Below are 26,034 nucleotides of genomic sequence, written 5' to 3' on the forward strand. Positions count from 1 at the left end.
ATGTCTGCATTTGTAATCAGAGAAACAACAAACAACAGGTGCTATTCTACACTGCTCAAAATTTGTGTTTGAATCATCAGTGGCAAATTCTTTAAATATGAAAAGGTACTTACAGGCTGTGAGTCAGAAGTGCTAGAATGACCTTGCAAAGTTGGAATTTCCCCACTTTATAGAAACAGACACCAGCATTATAGGCTACTCTCACAGGAAATAGTCCTCATCCTCAGTAAAATGTGCTGCACACATCTGAATATCTGGGTTTAACTCTTCCGGTACAGTTTGGTAAATACAAATACTTGTGGAAGGCCAAACAACGTAGTTTTGCTTTCACAACAAAACACACAGCATCTCACAACATAGCAGTGGCAGCAACCGGAACCGGGAACACTTCACATAACACCCGATGTGCTTGCTACATCATTAGAAGAATGGCATCTATGCTGATATTTGTCTGTTTCTCTCTTATTCCGAGGTCACCGTAGCCACCAGATCCAGTCTGTATCCAGATCAGAGGGTCACTGCAGTCACCCGGATCCAGTACGTATCCAGACCAGATGGTGGATCAGCACCTAGAAAGGACCTCTACATCCCTAAAAGACAGCGGAGACCAGGACAACTAGAGCCCCAGATACAGATCCCCTGTAAAGACCTTGTCTCAGAGGACCACCAGGACAAGACCACAGGAAACACATGATTCTTCTGCACAATCTGACTTTGCTGCAGCCTGGAATTGAACTACTGGTTTCGTCTGGTCAGATGAGAACTGGCCCCCAACTGAGCCTGGTTTTTCCCAAGGTTTTTTTCTCCATTCTGTCACCGATGGAGTTTCGGTTCCTTGCCGCTGTTGCCTCTGGCTTGCTTAGTTGGGGTCACTTCATCTACAGCGATATCGTTGACTTGATTGCAAATTAATGCACAGACACTATTTAACTGAACAGAGATGACATCACTGAATTCAATGATGAACTGCCTTTAACTATCATTTTGCATTATTGACACACTGTTTTCCTAATGAATGTTGTTCAGTTGCTTTGAAGCAATGTATTTTGTTTAAAGCGCTATATAAATAAAGGTGACTTGACTTGACTTGACGTAGACATGTGGGGGCTTGTTAGAATGAGCTGTTTTAGGTAGGCGTGGTTGACTCTTAAATCTTATAAAGAATATCACTTTGGTTTTGAGACTTTAGTCTTTGCAACTTTACAGATCTTCTTTATGCACCAAGAGCAAAGAGAAAGGAAAAATTTCAATTTCATCATATGACCTGTTTAATTATTTGTTCATGTTTTGCAGTACCTAATCTAAAGTGAAAACTATTTATCATTTGCAAAATGTTATAAATGTTTACTAATCATTAGTACCTTTATGAGCACTCATCTTGATGGTAAAAAGTGTCCTGAAAGACCTGATTTTATCCTATTTACACATCTTCACTAAGCACACTCGCACTCATTGACACACTAATCTCACTCACTCTCCAGCGCACACACACTTTCTCGTTTGCGCTCTGTCATCACCTGTTGATCATTGCAATCAGTGCTTTTGCTGCTTTGCGCTTACACCTGTGTCTTGTCTTGTCTAATTACTCCGTCTACTTCTGCCGTTTGTTCTCTCTGTCCTGTGTCGGATAATTGTGTGAGTAACACTCTCGTATGCATGTCAGCTTTGATCTGATCTTGCCTTGCCTTGCCTTGCCTTGTCTTGTGTAGCAGTGTTCGCCTTAGTGTGTCCTGTCTCCTGTTACCAGCTGTGATGTGCCTCACCTAGAGTATTCTCTGCTTGAGCTGCCTTCTACATGTGCAAGTCCTGAGAGCGAAGTATTTTTCTGTTCGATGCTGCCTCTCCTGACAAAGTATCCACTGTGAATCTGTTTTTTGGAGAGTGTTTTTTGTGTTCTTATTCCATGCATACATATTCCATGTGTGATGAAGTTGCAATTTAGTAGATATCATTTATATTAACTTTAAATGTAATAATATTGTTACAGTGGTGGTACCAATCTAGTTGCAGCAGTAAAACAAACATGCAGAAGAGAGATCCAGACACAGGAACCGAACAACCACTTGAAACCTAAACATTGAGTGTATATATATATATATATATATATATATATATATATAAAGCTTCATACCAATTTGCATACTATCCAGCCCAAATAGTATTCAAAAGAGAATTAGTATGTCCCAAAACATACTATGTTGAAATTAGTATGCCAAAGATTCCCAAATGCAGATTCTTGCCCACAACCAATTGTGTGTTTGACAAGGATTCTAACAGAAAGGGAAAGAGTTTTGAGTCATAAATAATCTATAACTAACCTGATAAAAAATGATTTTTTTTTTTTTACCTTTCATCTGCAGCAACACTGTAAACTTTTATAAAGATATGTTTAGTTAATTACTTTTAAATAAATCATGCAAACACATGAGGAGTTGTCTGCATCAAAGACCTGTGACTGGAGATTAAAGGGCATAATTTCTCTCCAATATGGTGAGTGTCACATCCCTTGACTGTTTTTGATGTGTTTTCATCCCTCATGTGCTCTGTGTGACCTAGTTTCTGTCTCCCGTTGATTATGTCACTTAGTTCAGATGTGTCTTGTCTATTATCCTCTTTCACAAATGTACTTCAGTCCCTGTCTATTCAGTTACTGTTGGTCCGGTCTACTACGTCTCTGTGTGTGTCTCCTGCCTGATTTACCCTTGTGTGGATTTATTAAAGACTATTTGCATTAATCTTCTTTGTGTGTTTATCTCACCGTAGCATGACAGAAGAAAAAACCAAAGAAGTGAAAGTGTGCTGCATGTTATCCCCGCGGTTTGGTTTTGTTTTGTATGTTTGTGTGTGTGTGTGTGTATAGATTGGGTGGCGAAAATTCAGTCGTGGCTTAGGAGAGCGATCTGGTATCATTCGCCCTGGGATTTATTCATTTTACCGTCATGTCCTCATCCAACGATGAGACACTGAAATTCCTGTCCCAGATCAGGGCAACCGTGGACCTCCCAGAAAATGTCCTACCTCCCAGAGAGTGTCCTCCGAGAGAACAACAAGAGCCAGAGATGGTAAGCCTCAGCCCGCTGCGACCGATGACCCAATACATAATGGAGTGACAGAGCTGACTATCCCCCTGGAGCCAGAGCCTGTGATGTCAGACCAGGTGTGAGAGCTGGCTACAGAGCTCACCACGGGGGAGAGTGATGTGGAAAGTGAGAGCGTGGAGGGAAGCTCCGCCCATTGCACCATTTTTGATTGGAATATATATGCAGACATGCCCCCTCTTCTCCGGTCTTCGTCTGAACTATCTGTCTGCCCTAAATTTTTTGTCTGGTCTGAACTGTCTGTCTGCATTAAACCGTTTATCTGGCCTCAACTATCCACTGAGGTCGTCCCCCTGTCACTGGCACTCCCAGTGTTGGGAGTGGCCTTGTGGTGTGTGTGGGCAGCATATAATGTGCATGAATCCCCTGAGCATCCTGAACTCCTGCCCAGACTCCCTCTACCACCACCACTGCACCAGTCCTTACTATTGCCATCGCTGTCTCCTGGCAGACCCTATGCTCACCCTCAGCCCACCATCTGTGTCAAGTCCCCTTTATTTATGAACCACTTTCAACAATACAGAATGTGTCAAATTAACTTTACAGTATTAAATAGGAAAACAGTGTGTCTATAATGCAACATGACAATAATAAACACCCGATTTTCAGTTAATGGCGGTTCATCATTTAATTCAGTGGTGTCATCATCAAGCTCAGTTCCATTTAAATAGCATCTCTGCAATCTAGTTGATGCTGGATATTAAGTGTCCCCAACTAAGCAAACCAGAGACAACAGGGGCAAGGAACCAAAACTCCATCTGTGACAGAATGGAGAATAAACCTTGGGAGAAACCATACTCATTTCAGGGGGCCACTTCTCCTCTGGCCAGATGAAACCAGCAATTCAATTCCAGGCTGCAGAAAACTCACATTATGCAGAAGAATCATCTGGTTCCTGTGGTCTTGTCCCTGTGGCCGTCTAGGAGACAAGGTCTTCACTGGGGATCTATCTTTGGGCCTCATCTAATTCTCCTGATCTCCTCTGACATTCAGGGCTGTAGAGGTCATCTGGTGGCTACGGTGACCTCGAAATAAGAAAGCAAAAGACTAATTTTAGCGTAGAGGCCATTCTTGTAACAATGTACATCGATGTACAAAGTGTTATGGGAAGTGTTCTTGGGTTTTGGGAGCCAAAACCTTTGCAATAAAAGACAGGTTGGAGATGTCTAAAATTACTTAATACTGTGGGGTCTCAGTTTGTTTTTTTATACAAAGGGTGAACTGTTGCATGTTTTAGCAGATAAGGTATAATGCCAGTTCCTAAACAGCAATTTAACATGATCAAAAGAAGTGAGAAAACAACATCTGAGGCTTGTTTAAGAAAAAATGGAGGGATAACATAAAAGAGCCAGAAGACTTGAAGTACCCCACTACTTCTTAAAACTGAGTGTAGTAATAGAATTAAACTGACTAAAAACAGCAATACAACTAGGAGGAATTGACGGATCAGAGGAAAAGGGGTTAATTCCCAATCTAAAAATATATTTATCTTATTAACAAAAAACTTTTGTCACATATACATATATTTTGACAAAAATACATCAGGGAGAGTACAAACAGAAGGATTAATAAATAGCATTAATGATGTGAAAAAAAAGTTCCCTTTCAATGGAACTTCGAACTGCGTCCTCTAGGGGTCGCTATGGGGAACACCTCGTCGTGACCCATGTCTGAAGCATACATTGAAAAAACAGAGAAAAAATAAGCGTTTTCTTTCTGACCATAGCCCTCCACCTCAGGTGAGCCTTCCATTTCTGCCTGATCTCCATACAGAGATTGAAAAGAAATGAAAGAGGCCGTTTTCTTCTCGCATCCATCTGTTTCCGCATAAGAGTAAAAAAAATAAAAATGTGCCGACATCGAGGCGATGTACGAAAACTGCTATGAGAGGATGCCCCCGTAGAAAGAGCTTTCTTTCTACAGGGGAAACAGATCTCTTAATCTCCCTCCTTGCCATCTAAGCCCTTTCAAGAAATACATCTGGCTTAAATGGCAAGGCAGACGCAGCAGCAGGTCAGGCTGTGGCTTTTATTACACACGATGGTGGTGCTTCAAGCATATCAGACTGATGTGCTAAGAAACCTAGAAAGAAGCGAGGGCCTTTTTCCTGATCGGGTAGCCGAGCTGCACCACACCACGGTTCTCTCTCCATGCTACCAAGCAGGCCGCCTCCGCCATTGGCAGGACTTTGGCGGCCATGGTGGTATCGGAGAGACATCTGTGGATGAACCTGGCAGACATTGGGAATTCAATGCTCAGGTTTTGCTTTCTGAACTTTTTGGTATTTCTGTTGAGAGGTTCAGGGAGACAAAGGCACACTCCTCTGCTTTCAGATCCTTCGTTCCACGAAGGCCCAGGTCTGAGGCTGAACAACATAGGGGTCCTGGCCTATCTTGATCTGAGGATCAAAGACGTGGACAGAAGGCTAGTGTCACGACTTGTGCACCTCCCCCACCTATGGGCAGGGGTAAGAGGAATGGTGGGTCACAAGGAGGTAAGCAGAACCTTAGAGATGTGATCCAGATGAGTCAGCGTTCTCGTCTGTATCAGAGCGATGTCGAGGTATCTACTCGTTCCCTTTAGGGATTTTTAACTTCTGCTTTTATCCTCCCCTTCCTAATTCCCCTGTAACCCCCAGCTCTCCACCTGATCGAGGTTAGGGGGAAATCTCTCGCATAACAGTCTCCTATGCTGGACCTATAATGTTTTTGGCTGGTTCTATGTTCATAGCAACCACCTTACTGATGATCCGGACTAAAAGGAGGCGTCCCTTGAGCAGGGCTCCAGCACAGGAGGATGGGTGAGTATGTAACCCTTTCTGTATATACTTATGTGTATTAAATTGCTGGTGGTTATGTGTCTACTAAAAAACTCTGTGAGTTTCCTTTGCAGTGCTCAGTTACAGTTTTTACTAAACACTCGTCAGCACCAGCCATCCGGCCTCAATGTTCCAGTATTAGGCAGCTGAGATCACAGGTTTCTGCAGGAGCCTCCTTGATCATCAGGCCTGGCACAGCACTGCAGGTAATTTCATGGATGTCAGGCCAGGTCACCCTGAGGGGTCTCCTGGCCACTTAGTTGTGCTGTCGCATCCAGCGGGAAGTGGAGGTGGCAGTTACAGATGTCTTCTTGTATATGCTGCCTCAGGTGATGCTCCCCTCGCCAGAGGTGTGCAAAATTTGAGCTTGCCTCTCCTGTGCGGTTCAACGCCTCTGCGATGCTTAGGAACATTTAGGTACGCTAAGCTCTATGTACTTTCTGAAAACCACATGGTGGTCAGTGTGCACGTGAACACTTTGCGCACTTTCTAAAATCCTGTACAGTAAGGGTTACGCGCCCCGCCTCGTTCCGTTTCTTGAGATAACTAGACCTTGGTTCCTTGGGCTCAATTCAGCCAGTATGTATTTGTTTATACACTTCAAGCATCGCTTCCCTCAACATGAGGGGCTATTTGGGCGATTCTCTTGGTAGTTTAGCAGCATTCCCCTCTTCCAAGAAGGGTTGCCTATGAGTGCGCTACTCTGAATTTGGAGTTCTCCTCTCATATGAGACTGAGATCTCTGTTTTTTCCCTAGAGCGCTCCAGCATTATTTCCACAGATCGAGTTGATGACTCTCAAACATACTGTTTTGAGATGCACCACTCCATCTATGAGCTGCTCTATCAGAGTGCCATGAGAGCCCCTCCTTTAGAACCTTTGTGGTAAGTTCGCACGCTAGTATTCTGTGTTCTTTCTAAAATCCCTTTAAAGGAATCTTTCCTGATTCCAAGCCTTCAGCTCTACCCCGGGCCGAGGCCGTAACAATTACATTTACATTACACTTACATTTATTCATTTAGCAGACGCTTTTATCCAAAGCGACTTACAAATGAGGACAGTGGAAGCAATCAAAAACAACAAAAAGAGCAATGATATATAAGTGCTATAAAAATTCTCAATTAGGTTAACACAGTACACGTAGCATGGGCTTTAAAATAATATAATAAAAAGAAAACAGATAGAATAGAAAACGAATAGCAAGCGAGCTAGTGTTAGAGGTCTTATATACATATACACACACACACACACACACACACAATTGCATAACAAATGAAAAAAAATAGAATACAAAAAGATTAGAAAGGTAGTTAGATTTTTTTCTTTAAGAATAGAATTAGAATAGTGAGTGCTAAAGTTAGAGGGTCAAATAAAGATGGAAGAGATGGGTTTTAAGGCGATTTTTGAAGATGGCTAAGGACTCAGCTGCTGGGATTGAGTTGGGGAGGTCATTCCACCAGGAGGGAACATTTAATTTAAAAGTCCGTAAAAGTGACTTTGTGCTTCTTTGGGATGGCACAATCAAGCGACGTTCACTTGCAGAACGCAAGCTTCTAGAGGGCACATAAGTCTGAACAGGGCTTGAAAACGAAAAGAAAATTCAATCGTTTCACTCCGAGCAGAATTGATATTTTAACGTTTCTGTTCCTGCGTTCATCTGAATTACTGGTTAATAACATTATTTTTTTAAAACAATATTATGTGTCTATAATATGCCTAATAATGTTGTAACGCGCGTCATTGCTATATGCAGGCTTTACAGTTCTTACAGTGCGCTAGCTCGTTGGCTTTGTTGGAAGGAGGACACCGACAGGGAACTCGGCAGATCATATCAATTGATTTATTAAACATGAAGAGGTGAAAATTAGGAATTAGCCACATCTGATAACACAGTGAGCCTCTTTCTCTCTCTCTACCTCTCATAACTGCACGCAGACTATTCTCTCCTGACTATTCTCTCCTGCGTTCTGTTCTCGCGATATTCCCTTTATATCTTATTTAATATATAGTTATAGAACATTAATTTTAACCTTAAATTTCACTCCCTACAATAATAGTAATGTAATAACGTGTCAGCACGATGGTCATACCAAAGCTGATTGGTTATATAGAAGGTTATATAGGTTATATATATTCCTTTTTTATGTAAGCCTATAGGGGTTCATTTTTCTGTTTTCTCCATTCACAGAAGTTCTGCAGGTGTGTGATCTGTTTAATTCATCTCATATATCCTCAGATAAACTCTAAGGGCGGTGCATTGCCATTGCGACTTGCCTATGATGAGTTCACAGCTGAGCGGACATTTCACTCGCTGGCTTCAGCATCACATTTGCATATGCCGTACTTCTGGAATTCATGATTCATTGACAGCAAATTTCAAATATAAAATGGTACGATAAAATAACGTTATTAACCGGTTAATGGCCATTTAAATTTTCTATTCTGCTCGGAACTATAAAATTTGATTTTGTTTCTGGTTCTGTTCCTGTCAAAATTTCGTTCATTTCCAGTTTTCGTTTTCGTTCCTTGAACCGGTTCGGAGACCTGACTCTGAAGTAATATATTTAGGTAAAAGGGTGCTGCGTCCTCTAGCTCCCTGTCATGCTTTGGACGCAAGCTTCAGATAAAGAAGTGAATGACATGTTCTCCCGTTGCCAGTTTATAGTCGCACCGGTAGTGACGTCAGAGGCTGTCGCCAGCCAACTCGTTGGTGTTTTTTCAATGTATGCTTCAGACGTGGGTCACGACGAGGTGTTCCCCATAGTGACCCCTAGAGGACGCAGTGTCTCGTTCCCTACTCAGGAAACCATGGTATTTCATTCATACATTCATAACCTGAGACGTTTTCGGTGTTAGATTTGAGTAATAATTTTAGTAAAATACCTTTATTTGACTGCTTTTACTGCTTTCTGATATTGAGACTGCGAGTCTCTTAACATTTTAGAAGAAACCTGTAACTTGTCCCTTTTCCATTTTTGCTCCGCTCTTCTACAAATCTGCCGAGGAGAGTGTACAGTGTCATCTTGTCAAGGCTCATGTTATCTAGTGCCTTTAGAGGAGCCACTGAATCTAGAACATTTCCACAAATGGAAAAACTCAGACCGACAGAAAATGAAAATTGCGATTAACTGTAAAACTCAACTATTTAAAGGGGTGCTATTATGCTTTTTCACTTTTTCAACTTTAGTTAGTCTGTAATGTTGCCGTTTGAGCATAAAAAAGATCTGCAAAGTTACAAAGCTCAAAGTCCAATTCAAAAGGATATTTTATTTAACAGAAATCACTTTTAAAAACTACAACGAACGACTCGTTTGGAATAGAACACATATTTTCCGGGATTTGTGATATCACAAAAATCGACGAATGGGATGAGACCTGGTTGAGCTGAACTAGAGAAGGCAACGAATGTTATCACTATGTCAGAGACACACTAGTGTTCCCAAGACAGACGAGCTTAGAGTGGTAACAATCATCCGGGTTTATATCACGCTCAAATTCATTTGATTTTGAAGCAATGTTTAAACTGAAGCTCGCAGCAGGCAGCTTTGGTAAGAGGCAGGACATTTCCTAACCAGGTGTAGCAAGTCTGGAACGGACTCTCGCACCTCAAAAGACCACACCACCACTCAACAATGAGATCCAAAGTTTTCTTTTTAATCTGTAATGAATAGAGGTCATCAGTGGACCAATGGAACATCAGCTTCTCTCTTTCTCTCATATAACAGTAATAATCACGGAGAGAAGCAACATTGCGTGTGCTCGTGAGCCTCGCGCACAGGTTGACTGAGGCTATTACAAAACTTAAACAAAATTAAATAAAACATGTAAATAAAATAATAAATCTGATTACCATACATTCATAATCTTCCTTGTGATACATCACATCAATTCTGTTATTAGTACACTACAATAGTGTAAAGTACATTAATTGTATACTAGAGTGTATAATAATATGCATTACTACAAATATTTATGTTATAACATGCTATGATGAAACAGATATCAATTATAATACTATTTATACACATAAATCCAAAAGAAAAGCATAACATGCATTTAACAACATACCATGAGCAGGCCGCACCACGTGCTTCACACGTGAATCAATGAATCTGATTCATTCCCCTCATGATCCTCTTCATACAGTGCACATTGACAGTAAACCAGATCTCTATTATTTCACTAAACAGAACTAATTACAAACATACCTGTAACGAATAGAGGTCATCAGTGGACCAATGGAACATCAGCTTCTCTCTTTCTCTCATATAACTAAGCATGAATGCAAAATATGAATCAGTTAGCACTATGATGAATTTCATAAAATCGTTTTGCTACACACCTCATCACTACTAACACACTCAGATCATGAAATGCACTCATATCACACTTATTAAGCGATAGTTATGCTTTTAGACAATAAACATCACCATACCAGTAATAATCATGGAGAGAAGCAACATTGCGTGTGCTCGTGAGCCTCGCGCACAGGTTGACTGAGGCTATTACAGATCGCACGAGGGAAAACCCAGAGGTGTTCCACTGATGACGCTCCCTCCACAACAAACACCCAAAGAAAAAGTTCTGCTATTTTACTGTTATGTCGTCTTATGAACAACGATCTGAACAAAATTTTGTGATGTTCATTAACTAAATATAAAAGTAGAGAGAATACTTATATATTAACAATATAGACAATAAATGAAAGAAAAAAAATATATATAAAAGAAACACATCAATGAATAATTCACACCAGTTACATTCTCCACCCTGAACTTCACAAATTTTGACTTATACAGGGATCATATACACTGGAGCTATTAGACCAACTGTTTTCCAGAACATGGTGCAACAAAATGTTTCCCACTCACAGGGAAGGTGAGTACAGCAGGTTGATCAGGCCCACTGCAATCACCCGCGAAAGGTGCCTTAAACACCATTCATCTCAAATGAAACTTCATCTTGGATCTGGAACAACAAATGTGCTGAAATGCACTGACTCACATAGACTTAACCTTACAACTTAAAGATAAACAATATTGTAATACAATACAATGTTCTAATACTATAAATTCTCATTTCAATAAAGATCTTACAACCCCCCCAACTGGATTCAGCGTCCTGATAGATTGAGTCATGTTCTCTATCAATCTATTGACAGGTTTCACCATCCTACCCACTCTGGTTCGAACTCTCATTTCTCCTTGACCAGGAGGTGGCTCTAAAACTCCAGCAGGTGAAACACAACGGCCATCATGGAAAACCGCCTCAGGAAGCGAACTGCGAGAATCACAACTCAGTCCTTCTTCTGGAATGACTACATTGCTGTTCTTTTTGGTACAATCATCTTTTGACGACAACTGCTCCTGACCCAATGACTCAGGGACTACTACATCCAATGATGCAGCACTATCAGACCTGCAGGACAACCTCTGCTGAGGATCCTCAGAAATTGTGGTTCTTTCCACCCAACTAGCAACTCGATCAGACACAGAACACATCTCAGATGCAGAAACAACGTCATCCAATGATGCACTCCTGCTTCCAAGGACAGATTCACCACCATCCCCAGGTGAGTCAGGACCTCCCAACTCGAGCGGCAAGAAGTTCGCTTGCAATAGCAAATTACGATGAACGGTTTTCTCTTGGCCCGTTTTGGTGTTACGAATGCGATAAATATGGCACTGGGGATTCAACGCAACTACCCTATAGGGTGTGGACTCCCACCGGTCTGCCAATTTTCTCTTCCCACGTTCACCTTTGTTGGCCAGGAGAACTTGATCGCCCATGTCAATGCTACAGCCCTTCATCTTCCTGTTGTAAAACTCGGTCTGGCGTTGCTGACTTGAATCAATGTTCCTCTGAGCGACTGTCAGAGCCTCTTTCAGGTCATCTCTCAACCTTTTCACATATTTGTCGTAATCAACAACGTCACAGTCTCTCTCAACACTACCAAACATCACATCTACGGGTAGCTTCGGGATTCTACCAAACATTAGGTAGAATGGAGCGTAGCCTGTGGACTCGTGCGCCGTACAATTGTACGCAAAAGTCAGTGTCTGAAGCAGCTGTGACCACTTTTCCTTAGACCTTGGCGGCAGTGCTCTGACCATGTTGCCCAAGGTTCTATTGAACCGTTCAACATGGCCATTACCCATGGGGTGATAGGCAGTCGTTCTGGACTTTTTTACCCCGGCAACCTGCAGCAACTCTCGGATCAGTTGGCTCTCAAAATTAGCCCCTTGATCCGAGTGGATCCTGTCAGGAAAGCCGTACACACAGAAATATCGATCCCACAACTGTCGGGCTACCTGCTTTGCTGATTGGTCACGACATGGAAAGGCATGTGCCATATGGGAAAAATGATCAGTAACGACTAACATGTCCACATTACGGCCTTTGGAGCTTTCTGCAGTCCAAAAATCAATACATACTAGCTCCATTGGGCTTGACGTTTTAACGCTCTCTAGTGGGGCTCTGCCTTCAGGTTCGAGTGTTTTACTGACAACACAGCGCTTGCATCACTTAACGTATCTACGAATGTCGGGTTCCAACCCGACCCAGAAGAACCTCTGCCTTGCCAGATGCATAGTTCTACCTTGGCCCTGGTGCCCTGCTTCGTCGTGGACGCCTGTTATCGCTTGTTTTATCAAAGAAGATGGGACAACATACTGTAACCGCTTCTTTCCCGCAAGGTTGTCTTTGCTTGTAAGATACAGTACACCATCAAGTACCTTCAACTTGTCCCATTGCTTCAAGACTCTAAGCACTTTATATGTCTCACCAGCACGCTCACGACGTGAGGCTCTCTTGCCTCTATTAAAGTAAAACAGGACCCTGGACAGACAAGGATCACACTGTTGCCTATCGCGGAGTTCATCTAACGAGAAGACCGGTAACGGGCACTGCCCAGGAGGCAACAAATTCTGGGTGTCTTGTGCGATCCAGGAGACTGCTCTCGACTCAACTCCTGCTTCCCAGTCACTGTGACCCTCCAACACTGCAGACACCTCAGTACTGGAGAGCGGACAACAACTAGGAGTTACATAAGGAGGACATTCAGCACTCTGGGCACCAGCACTAAGCCTGAATGCATCCTGCACGGTGTCTTTCTCAAACTGTTCTGCTTCCTCAAGCAATGCAGTGTAAGGCTCATTCAACAGTCGCTGACCAACCCTGTTGTGGACAAAGGGTTGACGACTTAAAGCATCGGCCACTATGTTCTTACTGCCTGGAATGTACTTGATGCTGAAACGATAAGGTGCCAACTTGGAAACCCATCTCTGCTCACACGTGTCGAGTTTAGGCTTTGTAAGGATGTAAGTTAAAGGATTGTTGTCCGTCCAAACAACAAATTCATGGCCTTTCAGCCAATGGCTGAATTTGTCGCAAACGTACCATTTCAAAGCCAAAAACTCTAAGCGGTGAGCAGGATACTTTGCCTGAGCACGAGAAAGGGCTTTGCTAGCGAAAGCAATCGGCTGAGCTCTAGTCTCACCCTCTGCGATCTGCGATAACACAGCGCCCACCCCATCCATGGACGCTTCAGTGGACAAAATAAATGGGCGACTAAAATCAGGATGTGTCAGAACCACGGAATTTATCAGAGCAGCTTTTAGCTGCTGGAAGGCCCTGCTGTGCTCCTCTTTCCAGTCACCAGAACTCAACTTCTTGAACACTGCAGCACCCTTCTCAGGAGGCTTCTTGCCCCTCGACGCGGCTGTCAAAGAAAACAGGGGTTTCGCGATGGTAGAGCAATTTTGGATGAACCTCTGGTAATACAACACCATTCCAAGGAAGGATTTAATCTTCCTTTGGGATGGTGTTACCCCATCTTCCATCATCAAATCAGCCTCCGTCACTGCTCCTATAGCGCTAACCTTGTCTGGGTCGGTCGCTACTCCTGAACCGTCAATAATGTGCCCCAAGAATCGCACACACCGCCGGAGGAAATGGCATTTTTTAGGGGCTAACTTTAACCCGTGCTCTCTGAGCCTACTGAACACCATACCGAGTCTCTTGATTGCCTCACCCTCATCTGGCGCGTATACAAGTAGGTCATCCAAATAGCAAAGCAACGTCAAGAAGTTTTGATCGCCAAAGATATTTGTCATCAAGCGCATGAAGCTAGCGGGACTATTGCACAACCCTTGCGGTAAGCGATTAAACTCGTAAAGACCCATCGGTGTCGTGAAGGCCGTAAGATTTTTGTCTTCCTCCGCCATTGCGATATTATAAAAGCCGGAAGTGAGATCCATCGCACTAAAGATCACGTTTCCGCCCAAGGCCGCCAAACAGTCTGCTTGGAGCGGTAAGGGGTGAGCGTCCTTGATGGTCCGGGCATTAAGCCAGCGGTAATCAACACAAACGCGAAGATCACCGCTTTTCTTCCATACCAGGACCAGCGGAGACACCCACTCACTACATGACTTCTAGATAATCTCTTGCTCTTCCATCTCAGAGAGCACTTTTCTCAGTTCCTGATACTGAGCTGGAGGAACACGCCGGTATGGAAGTCTGAACGGACGGTTATCAGATAGGTGAATCCTATGGACAAACTCTTTGGCTTTACCACAGTCTAGCTTGTGTTTAGAAAATACATCTTGATATCCCTGAATCAACTGCACAAGCTGCTCTTTCCAGTACGGAGTTACTTCGCAAGACTCGATATCAAGGTCACGTAACCCAAGCTTCTGCATCGCACTGTGAAAATCAAAGGGATAACTACCCGTATCCACACCAGAGGAGACAGACTGGCTCTGAACACTCACAGTCTCTCCATTATCATACTCAGGTTGCACGTCCAGGTCTTCGACCGCTAAAACAGGAGATACATCGGCTATTTTAGCATTCCGCCTCAAAGTGACCGGCTTACTAGATGGGTTGATCACCTTAACCGGCACCCATCTGTCACTAGGTAATGTGGCTATAACACGCCCGACTAAAACACCTTTCTGGTGAGTTTGTGCCTTAGACGGCTCAACTAAGACAGTACTGCCCACAGAAATAGTGGAACTTGCTGGGAGTCTGCCCCACACAAGGTGTTCGTGCTGAGGCAAAAGTGTAACAGCCTGAGTGAGCTTAACAGTACCGACAATGTTTGGGATACTACCACCCTCCCATCTGTTATGCCCAGACAGCATACTCAAAAACCGTTGAATCTCTGGTTCCCCTGTAGAATTTGGCTGATTCATGACACGCCAATAACTTTGAGACCGTTTAAGTTGACTGAGAACGTACTTGATCACATTAGTACCAATAATGAACTGGTCTTTTTGCCCCCAATGTGAGTGATCTAGTTTCCCTGATCGTCACCAGTCTGGGCCACAGCTCGGCCAGCAACCTTGCGACACTCCCTACGTTGATGCCCAATCTCTAGGCAAGCGAGACATCTTTTTTCTCTCATACAGTGGAAGCGAGTCGAGTGAGATCTGTCTCCACAGACTTCACATGAAGGGGATCGATACCACTGTGATGTTCAGGGATGTGGTTCTGAAGCAGGTAGGGTCGTGCGCTCCAGCACCCTTTCTAACATTTTCAATACACGCTCTAAACTACCCAATTCTGCGGATTCACTTGTTTTAGGGTGCAGGACTGCAGTACACGAAGCAGAGGTTATGCCCATACTTTCGCTTCCTACTGCTATCTGAGTGCTGACAGGTTTTTCAGCAACAACAGCCTGATTCACAACAACTTTAGGTGCAGACTGGACCAGCCTCACAGATTTAAAGTCTCTTTCATGCTCGTCGATAGCCTCTTGGACCTCCTCAGTTGACCATTTGCTTATGGGCTTGCACCTAAAAACGCTGGAAAGGTCAGGATTGGGACAGTTCCTGATAAACATCATTGCAATCTCTGAGCCCATATTTTCCATCTTTCCACCACATCTTTGCAGGTGAGCATCTGCTAGCTCGGCTGCCTCATTTAACCTGACCCAATAATCAACAGGGTGCTCGTTAGGCTTTGGCTGTGTCGCATAAAAATCAGCTAATGGCTTGCAAGAGCCAGGGCTTTCGCTAAAATAACGCCGTAGTACTTCATAGACAACCTCAGGACAGAGTACTGCGGCCAGGCTGCTTTTCAGCTTGACCTTAACAATGCTCTTAGCCCGGCCGCAGAGATGATTCAATATCTCTTCCATACTATCGGCTTTGTCGCAACCCTTTTTGGACAAATATACCTCCATCTGCTCAATCCATTCCAGGATGGTGAACTTATCACTACCATCCCCTCTGAACACTTGTGGTTCCTTAATGTCAGCTTTGACTATGAGATTTAATTTGGACAGATCAAGATTCGGGGGCGGGGGCATTGTCCTAGAGGGTTGCTGCTCAGACGACGGAGCGGAACCAGATAATGCTGAAGTCTGGTTTGTTAGCAACCGTGTGACAATGGAGTCACCTATCTGGCTTCCAAGCTTACCAATAAGGTCACGTAGTTGCTGTGTAACATTGTCACAACCAGTATTGGCAGGAGTGGAAGACTCTGGTTTACACGGCTTGTTATTTGGAAGCGCAGTTGGAACAGTCACAGAATCATAGGCCAACACACGTGGTTTACCGACTTTAGGAACGCCTACCCCAAAAAATCCTCGACCCCTGCCAATATGTGGTGTTACCAGGTCTTCATTGCATCCCCCTTCGGCCATTTTAGAAATGGAAAATGACACCAATGAAGATCATAAACAAAAATTAACTTTACAGTTTTTGTATTCTTCTCAAGTAAAGAAAACAAAGAAAGAAACAACAAAAAAACTGCAACAGTCCAATGAGCGTGTGCGTGGTGTGTGAAGCGAGAGTTCAATACTATCAGTGTCCAGACACTACCACCAAAACGTCAACGGTCGTCGATTCCAGAAGCGTTGTGATTTTGCGTTGTCCAACCCCAGCGATCAGCTGCAGCAGATCTGGTGCATCCGGGTCACGGCACCAAATTATGTAGCAAGTCTGGAACGGACTCTCGCACCTCAAAAGACCACACCACCACTCAACAATGAGATCCAAAGTTTTCTTTTTAATCTGTAACGAATAGAGGTCATCAGTGGACCAATGGAACATCAGCTTCTCTCTTTCTCTCATATAACAGTAATAATCACGGAGAGAAGCAACATTGCGTGTGCTCGTGAGCCTCGCGCACAGGTTGACTGAGGCTATTACAAAACTTAAACAAAAATGTATAAAACATGTAAATAAAATAATAAATCTGATTACCATACATTCATAATCTTCCTTGTGATACATCACATCAATTCTGTTATTAGTACACTACAATAGTGTAAAGTACAATTAATTGTATACTAGAGTGTATAATAATATGCATTACTACAAATATGTATGTTATAACATGCTATGATGAAACAGATATCAATTATAATACTATTTATACACATAAATCCAAAAGAAAAGCATAACATGCATTTAACAACATACCATGAGCAGGCCGCACCACGTGCTTCACACGTGAATCAATGAATCTGATTCATTCCCCTCATGATCCTCTTCATACAGTACACATTGACAGTAAACCAGATCTCTATTATTTCACTAAACAGAACTAATTACAAACATACCTGTAACGAATAGAGGTCATCAGTGGACCAATGAAACATCAGCTTCTCTCTTTCTCTCATATAACTAAGCATGAATGCAAAATATGAATCAGTTAGCACTAAGATGAATTTCATAAAATCGTTTTGCTACACACCTCATCACTACTAACACACTCAGATCATGAAATGCCATCATATCACACTTATTAAGCGATAGTTATGCTTTTAGACAATAAACATCACCATACCAGTAATAATCACGGAGAGAAGCAACATTGCGTGTGCTGGTGAGCCTCGCGCACAGGTTGACTGAGGCTATTACAGATCGCATGAGGGAAAACCCAGAGGTGTTCCACTGATGACGCTCCCTCCACAACAAACACCCAAAGACCCAATGTCGTCTTATGAACAACGATCTGAACAAAATTTTGTGATGTTCATTAACTAAATATAAAAGTAGGGAGAATACTTATATATTAACAATATAGACAATAAATGAAAGAAAAAAAAATATATATAAAAGAAACACATCAATGAATAATTCACACCAGTTACACAGGCACCAAGTGCTGTCAATCACAACACACACTGGCCCAGCTAACCAATCACAGCACATCTTGCATTTCAGAAGGTGGCCTTCATTTGATACAGGAACTATTTGAGCCATTCATGCCAGACTGGGGAGAGAGGTTCAATTCAGTTCAATTCAAGTTTATTTGGATAGCGCTTTTTATGATACAAATCATTGCAACTTTACAGAAAATTAAGTTTCTACAATATTTAGTAGTAGCTTTTTTAGTGATGACTGTCAGTTTATGTGCATATGACATACATTTTCAGAAAAAAAATTTATACATTTATTGCAATTATTATATGATGCAATCACACTTGTAGTGATATTTGTTAGTTCTGTATGTTCACTCTATCGCATACGTTGTCAGTGTTGTGCGCTTGCTTAGACCTTTGTTGTGATAAAGAGTAAAGTGCGTTCAGCTGAATTCAATTTCTGTTTTGTCGGGTTTAAAAAATATTAGTATACCACGGCAGCGGTTGCGGCAGCCCTCCAGTTAAGCCCTCCTCGTGTGAAGACCGAAGAGGGTAATGACCATCAACTCTACCGTGCGACTCCACCGGGCAGGCAAACCGGCAAGTAATATAAGTATTGTTTTGATTAACTTTTTTTCCTTCTCCTTGTTTCATTTCTATTTCAGTTGTTTTTTGTTTATAACCAAATCTTACTATGTGTTTTCAGATCCCTACTATCACTGCCACTCGCAAACCACACATCACACAATGTAGACAGCGCAATCTTAACAATCTGCACACTTTGCCTACAGTATATCTGCTAATACACTACTTTCTTTTTCTATTGGTCTCTGGAATTGCCAGTCTGCTGTAAACAAAGCCGATTTCATTACTTTTCTTATTAGTCATTCAAAGCTTAATCTCATGGCCCTAACAGAGACCTGGATCAAACCAGAGGACACTGCTACACCTGCAGCGCTCTCCAATAATTTCTCATTTTCCCACTCCCCCCGTTTGACTGGAAGAGGTGGAGGTACTGGTCTGCTCATCTCTAATGATTGGAAATTTAATTCTTTACCATCTTTGGGTATCAACAGCTCTTTTGAATCTCATTCAGTTACTGTTACCTACCCTTTTAAAATACATTTTGTAGTTGTCTATCGACCCCCAGGACCACTGGGTAACTTTTTGGATGAATTAGATCTGTTGCTCTCAACCTTTTCTGAGGATGGTACTCCCCTAGTTATGTTTGGAGATTTCAACATCCATCTAGATAACCCTCTGTTTGCTGATTTCCACACTGTGCTTGCCTCTCTTGATCTCAACCGAGTGTCAACTACTGCTACTCACAAATCAGGCAACCAACTGGACCTTATTTATACACGACACTGCTCTACTGATCATGTTCTTGTTACTCCACTGCACATGTCGGATCACTTCCTCCTCACTCTTAACCTCAACATGGTCCCTGCCACATCACTTACCCCTCCACATGTCATCTTTCGACGTGACCTACGCACACTTTCACCCTCCCGGCTATCTGCAATGGTTTCATCTTCACTTCCTTCCCCTAAACTGTTTGCATCTTTGGATGCTAACAGTGCTACTGATACTTTCTGCTCCACTCTTAAATCTTGTTTAGACAATGTTTGTCCCTTATCTTCCAGGCCAGCCCGTAACACCCCTTCTGCCCCTTGGTTATCTGATGTTCTACGCGAACACCGTTCTAAGCTTAGAGCTGCTGAAAGGGTGTGGCGCAAATCCAAAAATACTACTGACCTTAATGTGTATCAGTCACTCCTATCTTCCTTCTCTGCTAATGTCTCCACTGCTAAAATGACATACTACCATAACAAAATTAACAATTCGTCTAACTCTCGCATGCTTTTTAAAACATTTTCCTCACTTCTTTGTCCTCCACACCACCTCCTGCTTCATCTCTAATAGCTGATGACTTTGCAACGTTTTTCATTAATAAAATTAAACACATTAGGGCACAATTTTCCACACCACAATGAGTCAAGCTCATATCACCAGCAAACATACACTCATTTACATCCTTCTCTTCACTCTCTGAGGCAGAAGTCTCAAAACTCATCCTTTCTAATCACCCTACTACTTGCCCGCTTGATCCTATTCCATCTCATCTCCTTCAAGCCATTTCTCCTGCAGTTGTACCGGCACTCACTCACATCATCAACACATCCCTCCACACTGGTGTTTTTCCTTAATCATTTAGACAGCAACGTATAACTCCACTACTTAAGAAACCCAACCTCAACCCATCTCTTTTAGAGAACTACAGACCAGTTTCCCTTCTTCCTTTCATTGCAAAAACACTTGAACGAGCTGTGTTCAACCAAGTCTCTACATTTTTAACAAAGAACAACATCCTTGACAGCAAACAATCTGGCTTCAAAAGTGGACATTCAACTGAGATGGTCTTGCTCTCAGTTGTTGAAGCTCTAAGACTGGCAAGAGCAGAATCCAAATCTTCAGTACATATCCGGCTTGATCTGTCCGCTGCTTTTGACACGGTTAACCACCAGATCCTCCTATCAACCCTACTGGCAAAAGGCATCTCAGGAACCACACTTCAATGGTTTGAGTCTTACCTATCAGATAGGTCCTTCAAAGTATCTTGGAGAGGTGAGGTGTCCAAGTCACAACATCTAACTACTGGGGTGCCTCAGGGCTCAGTTCTTGGACCACTTCTCTTCTCTGTCTACATGGAATCATTAGGTTCTGTCATTCAGAAACATGGCTTTTCATACCACTGCTATGCTGATGACACTCAACTCTACCTCTCATTCCATCCTGATGATCCGATGGTTGCTATTCGCATCTCAGCTTGTCTAACAGACATTTCTTCCTGGATGATGGACCATCACCTTCAACTCAACCTTGCCAAGACAGAACTGCTTGTGATTCCAGCAAACCCATCATTTCATCACAATTTCACCATTAAGTTAGGCACATCAACCATAACTCCTTCAAAAACAGCTAGAAGCCTTGGAGTTATGATTGATGATCAGCTGACTTTCTCAGACCACATTGCTAAAACTGTCCGATCCTGCAGATTTGCTTTATTCAACATCAAGAAGATCAAGCCCTTTCTTTCGAAACATGCTGCACAACTCCTTGTTCAAGCTCTTGTTCTGTCCAGGCTGGACTATTGCAATGATAAATGATTAATTTTTAATGAGCCAAGAATACACGTCACACCTCTGTTTATCAATTTGCACTGGCTTCCAATAGCTGCTCGCATAAAATTCAAGGCATTAATGTTTGCCTACAAAACTACCACTGGCTCTGCACCCATTTACCTAAATTTGTTACTTCAGACTTATGTGCCCTCTAGAAGCTTGCGTTCTGCAAGTTAACGTCACTTGATTGTGCCATCCCAAAGAAGCACAAAGTAACTTTTATGGACTTTTAAATTAAATGTTCCCTCCTGGTGGAATGACCTCCCCAACTCAATCTGAGTCCTTAGCCATCTTCAAGAATCGGCTTAAAACACATCTCTTCCATCTTTATTTGACCCTCTAACTTTAACACTCACTATTCTAATTCTATTCTTTAAAAAAATCTAACTACCTTTATAAACTTTTTGTATTCTATTTTTTTTTTTCATTTATTATGCAATTGTATGTGTGTGTGTGTGTGTGTGTGTGAAAAGATCTCTAACACTAGCTTGCTCTATTCTTTTTTTATTCTGTTTTCTTTTTTTATTTTTATTTTTATTTTTTTAATTGTATTATTTAAAATCCCATGCTACGTGTACTGTGTTAACCTAACTGAGACTTGTTATAGCACTTATATATCATTGCTCTTTTTGTTGTTTTTGATTGCTTCCACTGTCCTCATCTGTAAGTCGCTTTGGATAAAATCGTCTGCTAAATGAATAAATGTAAATAAATGTAAATGTATGTTGTTTCAGGGTAAGCATCATCTGAGGTCCACTGAGGTGTTGGCATCATCTTTTTAGACATAAATGGAAGATTTGAAATGGGCCTATAATTTGCCAGTTCACTAGGATCTGGTTGTGTTTTTTTAATAAGAGGCTTAATAACCGCCAGCTTGAATGGTTTTGGGACGTGACCTGAAGATAATGACAAGTTGATAATATTGTGTTATATATATTGGTTATTTTTTAATCTAGCTACTCTGCTAAATAAAAACCTTGGATTATTTTGGTTCATTTCAATGAGTTTGTGGATATGGTTGCCCCTGGCAGTTTTTAGAGCCTTTCTAAAGCTGGACATACTGTTTATCCATGCAATTCTAAAAACTTCCAAGTTTGTTTTTCTCCATTTGTGCTCAAGACTACGGGTTTGTTTCTTGAGAGAGTGGTTATTACAGTTATACCATGGCACAGTATGTTTTACTCTAACCTTTTTCAATTTGATGGGGGCAACAGCTTCTAATGTATTAGAAAAAATAGTGCCCATGTTGCCAGTTATTTTGTCTAGTTCATGTTTATTTTGGGGTACACATAGCAGTTGAGATAAATCTGGCAAGTTACTTGCCAATCTGTCTTTGGTGGCTGGAACAATAGTTCTGCCCAGACGGTAACGCTGAGACATATAGTTAATATCAGTGATACGCAGCATGCACGATACAAGGAAATGGTCGGTAACATCATCACTTTGAGGTACGATATCTATATCAGTAAGATCGATTCCATGCTATATAACTAGTTAATGATTAAAACGATGAGTTGATTAGGTCAGTAAACACAAGTCCTAATGCATAATTTGTATTATCAATGTGAATATTAAAATTTTAAAAAGTTTTATCAACTGTAACCAAAAGGTCTGAGAGAAAATCTACAAATTCTTATAGGAATTCTGTAACCGCCCGGTGGTCTATACACAGTAGTCAGAGCAAGAGATACAACAGATTTCTAGAGGTATTGTAACAATGTAAAATATGTGAAAAATAATGTGATTTTCAAACAACCTAGTATTAGAGCCTGTTCTAGTACACCCCCAAAACAAAATCAAGACTTTGCAAAAGAGCATAATAGGACCCCTTAGGGTCATCATGAAATGCTAATGAAAAGTAAATAAAAAAAGTAAAATGAGAAGTAAAAAGCCAGGACCGGAGAGCATAAGTACTTGGATTTAGAAGAATTAAATGCAAAAGGAACAGAAAACACAATGGACTTATGATAAGAAAAAAACAAAAAAACATTATTAGACACCTCAAGACCACAGAGAGAAAAACCATGAAAGAGCACTAAATCAAGTATGTGCCCTTGATGATGGGTGGGAACATTGACTTAAAGAGACAATTCTTTTAGATAATTCCTTAGCTAACAGGACAGCAACACAACAAACATGAACGTTAAAATCTCCTAATATCAAAAGTTTATCATATTTTGGTAAAATCAGAAAAATTCCCTATTGTATTTTGAAGGATGATATATTACTGCAATCAAAAGAGGCTCATGTAGTTCCAATGTAAACAAGTGCAAATCAAAGTTGCTGTACTCATTCGACACAACAAGGTGTGCACTAACTGAAGTGTATGGACTCCGAAGTGCGTATTTGAAGTGCGATTGCATCACAGCATCACAACTTAAGCTGTCCAAAAATCAGATTGCGCCCTCCGAAGACCGCATTCCAAGGCCAACTGTGTCGCCGCGGTGCGACAAAGGTTGACATATTTAGAAAGCGACATCAAATGCGCCCTTCATTTCCCAGGATGATGTGTATGGCTGCATCTGAAAACTGCTGCCGAATCAGGCAATGACTTTGCAGGCAGTGTTTTTGCACGAAGGCACCTCACGAAACTGATTTTGGACAGGCTTCTGAGGCTGAGTAATGGTTAAATGATCTACAGCTAAATATAGAGAGCTTTGGTGATAACTAAGTGGATATTTCATTACTGCAATATTAATTTCTCACTAGAAATTACATCAAAAGTGGAAAACTTTGATCAAAAACTAAATTTACACACAAACTGACAAACGACCGCAACTTTCAGACACCATCTTTATTTTTTGGCTTAACTGTCACGGAATGGAATGCACAGGATTGTGGGATATCAAAGGCAGCGAAGGATACATCTATGCTGCCTTCAAAAATCGGCCAGATGAAGGCATCTCAGGAGACAGGAACTAAAGCTAACATTGAATTCGGACGTGCCTTGATGCCTTCCCACCTTGGAATGCATCCTTAGAAGGCAGCATTTTTCAGTTTCATTTTCTCTTGTTTTAGTACTATTCTGGAGAAAATGACACTGCTGGGGGAATACTTTAAAAATACAAAGTAAGCAAGTTAATAGAGAGATTTTTGCTGAAATTCCTTGTGCTGTTGTCTTTGATGTAGAAGATTTTCAGTGATCTTAATTCAATACATATAATTATGCCTGTAAATAAGAAGACATTATTCTACTATTATTATTTAAAATCCTGTGTAGAAAAGACATTTGGGAGTAACCTATGGCAAAATGGCTTCAAAACCTCTAACAATTTATTTTGAAATTGTTAATGAACAAGGAAAATTCTACAACATTAATAGGCATGGTTTATTTGCTCTGCCTTATGGTTGCAAGTGTTCTGCGACTGGTGAGGGAGTGAGTGGAAGCTGGTGGAGCTGCTCGGGGAGGACTCCAGGACTCAAACTCCAGAGACACAGAGGAGAGAAGAGGAGGGAACGCTTAACAATTACATTATTTATTAGCCATTCTGTATTAGGTAAGAGAAAGCAGTGGAAAAATGGGTACATTATAGTTTTTCAGTATTTTTTGTTTTTTAAATGTCACATTGTCAATGAAACAACACCATTTCTTTAGTTTATTTTTGTGATGTAAGTTAAAAATGAAATAAGTTATATACATTATTCATTTTTGTAGTGTAATTTAATTGTAAATGAGCCTTAGTACTTTCTGTACATTTTGTATTTTTGTTTTGCATATTCACGTGTAAATAAAAGATAAGTACTTATGTACATTGTTTTTTTTTTTGTCCTGTAAAAATTTTTTTTTTACACATTAAAACTAAATGTTCTATACATTACTGTAAGTACTTTTTTATACCCATTTACAACATAGCTTAGGTTTAACATCAGAAAAACAACATCTGTTTGAGCCCTTCCCTGCCTCAATATGTTCTGGGGTCTTCAGGAGGTGTATCTCTTGGTGAATTACAAGCTCCTCCTCAGCGATTCGGAGGACAATGTGGTGACATTGGAACAAGGCACATCAAACACTCTGGAGACCACTCTTTATGATGTACCATTGGAAGACAGAAGAGAAACCCCAGGGTCTGGGTTGTAGCACCCCATCACTGTTGGCGTTCACTTCACAGTAGAGCTAGTCAGTCCAAAACCATTAAAAACCTGTCCAGCGCTGGCACATTCAGCTTTATCCTGCACAGGGGTCTGCTCTGATTTAGGGAAAGAAAGAAAAGAGAAACTGTTTAGAGCTATGACAATGTAATTAGTACAAGAAATATTGAAATACTTTAGTAAACTACTTTTAATAACTACCAATACCATATTGGGGAATAACTACTAGTCATATTTAAAACCTTAGCTGAAGGGATAGTTCACCCAAAAATAAAAATTACAAACTTGGAGCAACTTAAGGGAGAGTAAATGATTATAGAACTTTCATTTTTGGCTGAACTATCCTTTAAGTAAAAGTATTATCTTGCATACACTAATATACTTAAGGTAGTGAGAGTAAAAGTAAAGGTATGTACAGTATTGTTCTGAAAAAGAATTCGTCAAGATGGTTTTACATTAATATTACTGCTGCACTACTGTGTATGTTGCAGTTTAATTCTACATTTTAAGGCATTTAAAGTTGCCTACTAAATATACTGTTGGGTAAGTTCAGCCAAAAATTAAAATTTTGTCATTAATGACTTACCCTCATGTCGCTCAATGTTGAATAAAGTCATAGTTTTTGTTATTTTGGGACCAAAATGTATTTTCGATGCTTCAACAAATTCTAACTGACCCTCTGATGTCACATGGACTACTTTGATGATGTTTTTATTACCTTTCTGGACAAGGAAAGTAGACTGTTCACAC

The sequence above is a fragment of the Carassius carassius genome, chromosome 28 (genome assembly GCF_963082965.1).
Source record: "Carassius carassius chromosome 28, fCarCar2.1, whole genome shotgun sequence".
Lineage (NCBI taxonomy): Eukaryota > Metazoa > Chordata > Actinopteri > Cypriniformes > Cyprinidae > Carassius > Carassius carassius.